This window comes from Triticum dicoccoides, chromosome 3B (genome assembly GCF_002162155.2).
Source record: "Triticum dicoccoides isolate Atlit2015 ecotype Zavitan chromosome 3B, WEW_v2.0, whole genome shotgun sequence".
In the NCBI taxonomy this organism is placed as follows: Eukaryota; Viridiplantae; Streptophyta; class Magnoliopsida; order Poales; family Poaceae; genus Triticum; species Triticum dicoccoides.
The window spans coordinates 846,529,983-846,542,114 of NC_041385.1; positions in this window are offsets into that span (position 1 = coordinate 846,529,983).

Consider the following 12,132-nt stretch of genomic DNA (forward strand, 5'->3'; position numbering starts at 1 on the left):
ATCAGGAGTCGACATTGTCGAGTGGTATGTTTAGGGTAAATCAGATTCCCCTCTTCGTCCTTCTTAGTGTGGATGTGGCATGGAAGATCCAGCACGTCATTTCCCGCCTGATCTTTCACCTTCTTAGGGGGCCAGGGCCCCTTAGGCTTTCCCTTAAACTTTCCTTGAGCCACCGCTGCAATCTCACCAGGTGCTACGGGTTCGGCCTTCCGCTTCTGTTTCCGACTGGAATTACCCCCACCAATCTCTTGGCCGACTGGCTTACTCTTCCCGCTACGGAGTCGATCCTCTTCTTCTCCATTAGCGTACCAAGTGGCTAATTCCATCATCCGAGTCAGGGTCATATCACCAGTCGGCCAAACTTTAGGACTAACTCACGGTATTTGACACCTTCTTTGAAGGCGCACACTGCTTGATGCTCTGAAACATTTTCGACGGTGTGATGCAAAGTGGACCACCTCTGGATGAAATCTCTCAAGGTCCTACTTGGCTTCTGCACACAATGCTGCAACTCGGTCAATCCCGCTGGTCGTTTGCAAGTGCCTTCGAAAGTTCTAACAAACACTCGAGCCAGTTCTTCCCAACTGTATATACTGCTCGGAGCTAACTGAGTCAACCACGCTCGGGCTTACACTTCCAACATCAGAGGGGGATGTTTCATCACAACTTCATCATTTCCACCGCCAATCTGCACAGCCATGCAGTAATCCTCAAGCCAAGTTTCAGGCTTGGATTCTCCGGTGAACTTACTGACCCCGGACGCCAACCTGAAGTTGGGAGGAATCACCGCTGCCCTGATGGCCCTGCTGAAACACTCGGGACTGGAAACATGCACTCTGCTGCCACTTGGACGATCTCTGCCAGGGTCTTCTTTGTGTGCTCTGTTCTGGTCGACCAGGCCTTGACCGGGGATAGACCTCGCGTCGAAGCCCGGTTCCCTTGGGTCGACTGAGGCTCTGCACTCGCCACTGTGACGGCTCCTGTCATTGTTCCGCCGAGGCACATACGACGCACTCCTCGGAGGAGGCGTGGGTCCTCGACGATGATTGTCAGGGTCGAGGGGATGATCATACTGTCCACGGCCCTCACGCCGCGGGGGCGATCTTGGGCTGTGAGCCGACTGAACCATGTTTGCTGTAATGGATCTGCTGTGAATCCTATTGTGCGACGGAGATACTGCTGTGTTTTGCTCTCCTGCTGCCCGGAGCAAGGCCCGGATCTGCATCAACCCTCGGCCAGCTTCCGACTGGGAGGGTTGGACCGACTCTGCTATTCGGGCCGCAGCTGTGATATTCTGAATCGGAGTGCGGTATACCTTAGGTGGAGGCGGAAAAGCTGTTGTCGACTGGACTCATGGATCCGCTCCTGAGCGCGCTCGTCGAGAGCACACTGAAGGTTATCCAGTCGAGTTCGCTGAGCCAAATTAGCTAGGCGCACCTCCTCCAAGACCCGAGCCTCGGGGGTTTCTCCAACGATGGGCGTGTGGAGTGCATCCATGTTGCGGCGACGAAGTTCTTCCCTCTGCTGCGAAGAGAGGGGTTCGGGTCGGTATTCCTCGTGGACGCGCGACGGATCGCTACCCCCGTCTCCACCGTCTTCATGGTGGAAACCAGGCGGGCTGTGAGGTCCGTCGACCATCAAGACTTCAGCCGCAGGGTCGCTGCTACACTAGTAGAAAAGGGGGCAATGGTCCAGGCCGGGTCAGCCCATTAGTCCCGGTTCAATCCAGAACTGTGACCAATGGGGGCATTGGACCCGGTTCGTGATCCCCGGGGGCCGGCCGGGCCACGTGGGCCATTGGTCCCGGTTCGGCTGGACCTATTGGTTCCGGTTGGTGGGACGAACCGGGACCGATGAGCATCGCTCCTGGCCCACCACCATTGGTCCCGGTTGGTGGCTTGAACCGGGACCAAAGGATGCCCTTTAGTCCCGGTTCGTGGCACGAACCGGGACCAATTAGTTGCCTATATCTACCCCGTGAGCAGAGCACTCCCAGTGCTCTGTTTTTCGTGGCCGGCGAGGGGAGAGCTTTGTGGTGCTCTAGATCACCTCCTATGCACACGAGGTGTTCGATGGAATGCCCGAGCCACACTACTTAAGCTTTCTCCTCTCCAAGCTCGACCTCCAAGCTCCATTTTCCTCAATATTTTTCTAGGTTTAGCGGTCCATCACGTCCCGTCCCCGTCTTCACCGTCGTCGATCGCCCGCGCCGATCTTGTCGCCGGCACCACCGTGGTGAGCCTCTTGTTCTTATCTTCTTTCTGAAAGGAAAAAAAATCTTACTTGTATATTTATATAGATACTTGTATAATTTTCTTACTTTTATTATTGCATCTTATATAGTGCGATGGTTTTGGTATCCGCCCCCGTCGGACCTCGTCCTGTCTATGATTCAGATGTGGTATATATTATGTTTTCATAACTATTGGTTCATTTATTGTTTATGACAATTATGCCGACCAACGTGACATAGATTTTATTTATCTAGGAGGTTGTTGAACCGGAAATTCCAACCGACCCTATTGTCGAGAGGTTAAATTTAGTTGAAGAAGAAAACAATTTGTTGAAGGAAAAAATTAGAAAAATTGAGGAGGAGAAGATGATATTGGAGTTGCATGTTGCGGATGTCGTCGATGATCACAAGATCAAGATGGATGCAATGCGCTTGAAGATTAGAAAGATTAGAAAATATGCCATTCATACCGAGGCTTGGTATCATTATGCCGTTGGATCAGTTGTTACATTGGTTGCGATTATGATCGCATTTGTTTTCGCATTGAAATGTTTTACATAGTTTTAGTGTATGGTTTAATTAATTTAGATGCTCTGCAGAGCTTTATGTTGTTAGATGAGAACTATGTATGTACTTTGGTTTTAATGTGATGATGAACTTCTATTAATTTGGTCACTTAATTATCTATTCATGATGTTCTGTAATGATTTTTGACACACTTAATTATATATAATGCACGCAGATGAACCGGCAATGGATGTACGGTTCAAGACACACCTCCGAGTACATTAAGGGCGTGCATGATTTTCTCGAAGTGGCTGAGGCAAACAAGCAGAATGGTTTTATGTGTTGTCCATGCCCTATATGTGGGAATACAAAGTCTTACTCTGACCGGAAAATCCTCCACACCCACCTGCTTTACAAGGGTTTCATGCCACACTATAATGTTTGGACGAGGCACGGAGAAATAGGGGTTATGATGGAAGACGGCGAAGAAGAAGAGTACGATGATAACTATGTGCCCCCTGAATATGGTGATGCTACTGAACATCAAGAGGAACCAGACGATGTGCACGATGATGCTGCAACGGGCGAAGCTGCTGAAGATCAAGAGGAACCAGGCGATGTGCCCGATGATGATGATCATTGTCGATGCAAGGACGCAATGCGAAAGTCAAAAGGAGAAGCTGAAGTTCGATCGCATGTTAGAGGACCACAAAAAAGGGTTGTACCCCAATTGCGAAGATGGCAACACAAAGCTCGGTACCATACTGGAATTGCTGCAGTTGAAGGCAGAGAATGTTGTGCCTGACAAAGGATTTGAGAAGCTACTGAAAATATTGAAGAAGAAGCTTCCAGAGGATAACGAATTGCCCGATAGTACATATGCAGCAAAGAAGGTCGTATGCCCTCTAGGATTGGAGGTGCAGAAGATGCATGCATGCCCTAATGACTGCATCCTTTTCCGCAGTGCGAACAAGGATCTGAACGCATGCCCGGTATGCGGTGCATTACGGTATAAGATCAGACGAGATGACCCTGGTGATGTTGACGGCGAGCACCCTAGGAAGAGGGTTCCTGCGAAGGTGATGTGGTATGCTCCTATAATACCACGGTTGAAACGTCTGTTCAGAAACAGAGAGCATGCCAAGTTGATGCGATGGCACAGTGAGGACTGTAAGAAAGACGAGAAGTTGAGAGCACCCGCTGACGGGTCACAGTGGAGAAAAATCGAGAGAAAGTACTGGGATGAGTTTGCAAGTGAGCTAAGGAATGTATGGTTTGCCTTAAGCGCGGATGGCATTAATCCTTTCGGGGAGCAGAGCAGCAATCATAGCACCTGGCCCGTGACTCTATGTATGTATAACCTTCCTCCTTGGATGTGCATGAAGCGGAAGTTCATTATAATGCCAGTTCTCATCCAAGGCCCTAAGCAACCCGGCAACGACATTGATGTGTACCTAAGGCCATTAATTGAAGAACTTTTACAGCTGTGGAATGGAAACGGTGTACGTACGTGGGATGAGCACAAACGGGAGGAATTTAACCTAAAGGCGTTCATGTTCATGACCATCAACGATTGGCCCGCTCTTAGTAACCTTTCAGGACAAACAAACAAGGGATACCATGCATGCACGCCTGTTTACTTGACACCGATAGTATATACCTGGCAAGCTGCAGGAAGAATGTGTACCTGGGCCATCGTCGATTTCTTCCGACCAACCATCAATGTCGAAAGAAAGGCAAGCATTTCAAAGGCGAGGCAGATCACCGGAAGAAGCCCGCCATGCGTACCAGTGATCACGTACTTGCTATGGTCAATGATTTACACGTAATCTTTGGAAAGGGTCCCGGCGGACTAGCTGTTCCGAGTGACGCTGGGGGACACGCACCCATGTGGAAGAAGAAATCTATATTTTGGGATCTACCCTACTGGAAAGACCTAGAGGTCCGCTCTTCGATCGACGTGATGCACGTGACGAAGAACCTTTGCATGAACCTGCTAGGCTTCTTGGGCGTGTATGGGAAGACAAAAGATACAGCTGAGGCACGGGAGGACCTACAACGTTTGCACGAAAAAGACGGCATGCCTCCAAAGCAGTATGAAGGTCCTGCCAGCTATGCTCTTACCAAAGAAGAGAAGGAAATCTTCTTTGAATGCCTGCTTAGTATGAAGGTCCCGACTGGCTTCTCGTCTAATATAAAAGGAATAATAAATATGGCAGAGAAAAAGTTTCAGATGCTAAAGTCTCATGACTGCCATGTGATTATGACGCAACTGCTTCCGGTTGCATTGAGGGGGCCTCTACCGGAAAACGTCCGATTAGCCATTGTGAAGCTATGTGCATTCCTCAATGCAATCTCTCAGAAGGTGATCGATCCAGAAATCATACCAAGGCTAAGTAGTGATGTGGTGCAATGTCTTGTCAGTTTCGAGCTGGTGTTCCCACCATCCTTCTTCAATATCATGACGCACGTCCTAGTTCATCTAGTTGACGAGATTGTCATTCTGGGCCCCGTATTTCTACACAATATGTACCCCTTTGAGAGGTTCATGGGGGTCCTAAAGAAATATGTCCGTAACCGTGCTAGGCCAGAAGGAAGCATCTCCATGGGCCATCAAACAGAGGATGTCATCGGGTTTTATGTTGACTTCATTCCTGGCCTTAAGAAGATAGGTCTCCCTAAATCGCGGTATGAGGGGAGACTGACTGGAAAAGGTACGCTTGGAAGGGACTCAATAATATGCAGGGACGCATATTCTTGGTCTCAAGCACACTACACAGTTCTACAGAACTCTACCTTGGTGATCCCGTATGTCGATGAACACAAGAACAGTCTGCGCTCCAAACACCCGGAGCAGTGCGACGACTGGATTACATGTGAACACATCAGGACTTTCAGCAGTTGGTTGGAAGCACGTATCAGAGGTGACAACACTGTTTGTGATGAGCTGTACTTGTTGTCCAGGGGACCATCTTTGACTGTATTGATTTGGAAAGGATACGAGATAAACGGGAATACATTTTACACGATTGAACAAGATCAAAAGAGCACCAACCAAAACAGCGGTGTCCGCTTTGATGCAACAACCGAGAGGGGAAAGTACACATATTATGGTTACATAGTGGACATATGGGAACTTGACTACGGACATGATTTTAAGGTCCCTTTGTTTAAGTGCAAATGGGTCAATCTGTCAGGAGGCGGGGTACAGGTAGACCCACAGTACGGAATGACAACAGTGGATCTGAAAAATCTTGGGTACACTGACGAACCGTTCGTCCTAGCCAATGATGTGGCACAGGTTATCTATGTGAAGGACATGTCTACCAGACCGAGAAAGAGAAAAGATAAGGAAGTGAATACATCATACGATGAGCCAAAGCGCCACATAGTTCTTTCAGGAAAAAGGGACATCGTGGGAGTGGAGGACAAGACAGACATGTCTGAAGATTATGAAAAGTTTCATGAAATTCCTCCCTTCAAGTCAAGGCTGACCCCAGCATCCTGATAAACGATGAAGATTATCCATGGTTACGGCGCAATAAGCAAATGACACAAGCGAAGAAAAAGTGAAGACTTTCTCCCGCAACTATTATGATGATACCATGCCAACTTTGTAACTGACGAGTATGATACCATTGTCCGTTTTGTACATGCACATGCTATGTGGGTCAATTTATGATACCATGCCAACTTTCAACTTTTTCAGAGTTCATTTGAAATGATTTAATGTCTTATGTTTCGGCCCGCATAATAATTAAAAATAGCAACAATAAGTATTTTGTTGTAAGTAGAAATAAAATAAAATAAATAAAGCAAGAAAGAAAAAAAAAGAAAAAAAGTGTTTTCAAATTTGAAAACTAATGGCACTAACAGAAAGTTTATAATTTCCTAAAACTAAAAGGAAAAACAATTAAAAAATAAAGCAAAAAACAAAAGAAAATAAATAATGCAGAAAACAAAACAAAAAAATAACAATAAGTATATTGTTGTAAGTAGAAACAAAATAAAAAAAATAAAGCAAGAAAGAAAACAAAAAAACAAAAATAGTGTTTTCAAATTTGAGAACTAATGGCACTAACAGAAAGTTTATAATTTTCCTAAAACTAACAGCAAAAACAATTAAAAAATAAAGCAAAAAACAAAAGAAAATAAATAATGCAGAAAACAAAACAAAAAACTGGGAAAAAAATTAAATATAGCAACAATAAGTAAAGAAAACAAAAAAAACAAAAAAAATGCCTCCTACTGGGCCCCCACGGCCTGAATACGACATGAAACCCTACTATGGACCAGGATTCAGGCCCGCAGTAGGCCTAGAAGGCCCATCAGGCAAAGCAATAGCAAGTAGGCCCGAAAGCCTGCGGTGGAGAGGAGCTCGAGAGGGGTGCGGCAGTGGGGCTTATAAACCACTGCGCGCCCCTCTCAACTAGCGAGGTGGGACTAAACTTTCGCCCCGAGGCGGGCAGCACAGGGGCCTTTGGTCCCGGTTGGTGGCACCAACCGGTACTAAAGGGGGAGGCAATAGTCCCGGTTGGTGCCACCAACCGGGACCAAAGGGGGCATTAGTCCCGGTTGGTGCCACCAGCCGGGACTAAAGGGTTTTCTATATAAGCAACACTTAGCAGTTTCCGGCCAAATCGCCCACTTCTCCCCCGATGCCCCCTGCTCCTCCTCGTCACCGTCGCCTTTGGTACCGGTTGGTGGCACCAACCGGGACTAAAGGGGGCATTAGTCCCGGTTGGTGCCACCAACCGGGACTAAAGGGTTTTCTATATAAGCAACACTTAGTAGTTTCCGGCCAAATCGCCCACTTCTCCCCCGATGCCCCCTGCTCCTCCTCGTCACCATCGCCGCCCGACGCCCCTGCTCCACCTTGCCGTCGCCGCTGCCACCGACGCCGTCGGGCTGCTCGCCTGAGCCGTCGCCGCCGCCCCCTATGAGCACAGCCTGCTCCCGTGCCCCTCCCGTCCCGCACCCCTGCGCGGACACCGCGCGCCGCCCCTGTCCCTGCGCGGCCGCCGCGCCGCCGCCCCTGCCCTGTGCGGCCGCCGCGTGCCGCCCCGCCGCCCCTGCAATTTCCATAGCAATTTTTTGCATTTTTTGTGTATATATATGTGTACATGTTCATAGTATTTTTTTCTCATAAGTGTATTTTTTTGTTCATTGCATTTTTTTCATATATATAATGTATATATGTATGTGGTAGCTATATATATGATGAATGGATGTGGCTATATATGTATGTATGAATATAATGTTCATAGCATTTTTTTGTTTATATATGTTTTTTCATATATGTATTAATTTTTTATTTAGGTTGTTAGTAGATATCGATTTTAGGTTAGTGCATTTTAGGTTAGTGTAGAGGAGAAAGTAAAATAAGGAAAAGGAAGAAAAGAGGAAGAAGGGAGAAGGAAGAAAGAAGAAGAAAAAGAATGAGAGGAAAAAGGAAAATAAGAAGAGGAAGAAGAGGAGAAATAAATAAGAAGAGGAAAAAGGAAGAAAAAGAAGAAGAGAAGAAGAAAGGAATAGAGGAGAAGAAGAAAAAATAGAATTTCTTCTTCTCCTCTTTTTTTTTCCTTCTTCTTCTTCTTCCTTCTTCCTCTTTTCTTCCTTTTCCTTAATTATTTTCCTTTCTCGTCGTTGTCGCGTCGTTGTCGATATAACCCCCTCGAGATAACTTCAACATGAGGGGTGGTCGATATATATACCCCCTCTCGACCGTGATAACTTATACAACGGCAGCACCCCCCTCGGCCCTCTCGCTCGACCAAAACTCTCGAGGACACCCAAACCCTAGAGAGAAAACGATGTTGGTCTCCTACCCCCTCCCGCCGCGCCCCTACCCGACAAATTAGCTCTCTCGAGGCCACCCAAATTTACCAAGTTAAAAGAGCGTTGTCGTCGAGGCCACCCCAAACCCTTGAAGCGTTGTTGTGTCGAGGCGACCCCAAACCCTAGAGAAGCAGCGTCGAGGCCACTAACAAGATTCCTTATTGTAATTAGCTAGCTAGTTCTACGTTTGCCACTAATATATATATATATATATATATATATATATATATATATATATATATATATATATATATATATATATATATATATCCATCTGTACCATGTTTGAATAATAATTGACATGTTGTAAATATTTGCAGAAACTATGGAGCACTCCCGAGACGAAGAAACAGAAGCGATATTGGGGGACATAATCGCAAATGGAAGGGATGAAGTTGCGTCATTTCTCCTCGACACAGTTGGTCAGCTGGAAGAACTGGGTGAAGAAGAGGGCTATGTTCATGATGGCTTCGGCCCATTAATGCCGGTACAAGAAGAGGACTATGTTCATGATGGCTCCAGTGACACAATGGAGGTACAAGAAGGAGACCGTGCTGACTGCTCCGGTGACCGAACCGAGCCCGGCCAGGTATATATATATTAGTTAAGCCCGTGCTAACTAGTTAATTGATGCTTCCATTGTTTTGGTATATGTACACATATTAATTACTCTCGTCTTTCTTCCTTATAATTTCTAGCCCTCCGGATCGAGCACAACTTCGGTAAGGAGACGAGACCCGAAGAAAAAGTTGAGCTCGGATGAAAAGTTTGAGATCATAGAAATCGCGCCCGACGGCGAACCGATTGAACCCATCCGGACAAGGAAGGCATTTTCTGCTCAGTGCGGGGTTCTTGTTAGGGAGAAGATCCCGATCAGCATCCAGCAATGGTATAAGCCTAAGGAGGAAGACCCTGAGGTGTCTTATGTCAATGATATGCAGAAAGAATATCTTTGGACTGAGCTGAAGGCAAATTTCACCCTACCGCCAGAGGAGGATCCGGAGAATCCAGTTAAAGAGAAATTAATCAAGTCTTGTGCTCTTAAGAAGATGGCAACCCTAATAAGGAGGTGGAGGAAAGAGCTGAACCAGTTTGTCGAAAAAAAAGACACCAGAATTCATCGGCAAATATGAGAAGATCAAAGATCACTGGCCCGCATTTGTGGCCCACAAGACATCGGAAAAGAGTAAGAAGATGTCGGAGACAAACAAGAAAAATGCTGCGAAGAAGAAGCTTCACCATCGCACGGGGTCAGGTGGCTACCTCAAAGCCCGTCCTAAGTGGTCCAAGGCTAAGCATGATCTGCTTGAAAAAGGGATCGAACCAGAGACAATGTACTGGCCAGACCGTTGCCGGACTTGGTTCTTCGGAGCTGGCGGAACCTTGGACCCTGTAACAGGGTTGTGCCAGTGGACGTCCGAGCAACTGGAAATACCAGTCAAGAACCTTCGACACTATATCGATGCAGCGCAGCGAGGGACGTTCCTTCCAAACAGGGAGAAGGACGAGCTCACAATGGCCCTTGGGAATCCTGAGCACCCTGGATGGACACGAGGCACGCGAGGCTCCATTCCGTGGAAGGTTGGTAGGGGTTACAAAACCCACGAGAGGAGGAAGAAACTGGAGCAGGACCAACTGCAGGGCGCTGCACGAAAGGGTAATGGGGGTAGAGGATCGAGAAGAGGAACGAGAACCAGCAGATCGCAGCAAACGACCTGCCAAAGCTTCCCGCGAAGCTACCCCGCCATCTCAGCGGAGAAGCGGCGTGGCTTCCACCGAGCTGCTTCAGCCGGAGCATGTCTTGACGGCTCCTGCCAGCTATCCCGTGAATGGTATCACAGAGTCTAAAAATTGCCACATTATGGCGCGATGGATGAATTTGAAGGTCAAGGCGGCTGTTGGCCAAGTTTATCCTAGTGGACCCGGCACAACTTATCACTGCCAGCCGATTCCAGAAGGATATGCTAAGGTGATGGTGGATGAAATAATGGGGAGATTTGACGACCTCCCGCTTGAGCACCCTACCGGATGAAATAACGGAGAGATTTGATGACCTACCGTTGCAAATGATCAGTTGTCTGTTCCATTTGATGAGTTCTTCGCGTTCTTCAATCAAAAGGCCCTCGATAAACTAATGGTCTTTTGCTACTGCCTGTAAGTACTATTTCTGTCATTAAGTCTCTATATATAGCTCGGCTCTTTCATTTCATGTATTCATAATTAATTATCCTCAATATATTATGCAGATTGAAGATCGTCGAGTGCAAAAAACAAGAAATTTATGATATTGGGTTCATTAACACAAATATCATAGATGAATTTCTGCTTAAAAAGGACATCAAAGAGGTCGAGGACAACGTGCTACAATCGTTGATCAAAAATCAAAACAAAGATACCATACTCTTTCCTTACAACGGCAAGTGAGTGTTACTGTCGTGTGCATATTCGGTTTCCCTTATTACTCGAGCGAGGTTATAGTAATGTTATTGATGAGTTATGCATGCATGCGCAGGTACCACTATATTCTTCTGGAGATTAAGCTTGAGCGTGGACTAGTAACCGTCTTAGACTCGAGATGGAAAGATCGCAAATCCTATGTGGACATGACTGAAATGCTCAGCAGGTAAGTTCAATCGATCATTATCGCACCATATCGGCAACTTTTTGTTCATTTCCTGATATCTCAAGTAATAATAATTTTTTTCTTTGTCTTGCAGGGTTTGGAAACAGTTCACCGCACAAGCTTCGGGATTGCCGAAGGAGCTGCGATATACATACCCCAAAGTAAGTACTACTGGCTAGCTAGTTGCGCGCATCTCCCGTTGATTCTATAGCTATACTTTCATCAATGCCATTTATAATGCTTCATTATCAGTTTGATTGACCTCTATTTCTCGTAAAGTGCTTGTGGCAGGAAGAAGGGAATGATTTCTGTGGATACTACGTGTGCGAGTTCATCCACAACGCGACTTTGAAAAACAAGCGGGGCTACTCTCAAAGACAATATGAAGAGAGTAAGCAATAATATTCACAATTTCATTTTATTACACCATCATTTCTGTTAAGTTTCATTCATATATATGTATTAATTAACCCCCTTCTTCAAATTAGACGTGGCAGATGCGGAATGAACTCCTAGAACCAGATCGCATGAAAGGAATTTAAGAGGAATTGGCAGGATTCTTTCTTGACCACGTCATCAATAAAGCCGGAGAATACCATGTGGAAATTGATTTCAATTGCTAGGGGATTGTAATTAAGAGATCTTATACATATTGTACATGTATGTAGCCAGTAGCGTCAGATACATGATATACGAAAACTTGTTGTTTGACCAATCTCTCGGAGAAGGAGAGGTCGATCGATCACTTCTCTCGGTATGCATGACGAACTTCTGTACTGAATGGTTCTCTCGATCACTTATGTATATATAGTACGTAGCGTCGACCAAGCATGGACATAAGAGAGGACACTTCTCTCTATTAATTAGCTAGCTAACACAATATATGAAACACCTAAATTAACCCCCCAAAACCCCCAACCTCCCCTCCTTT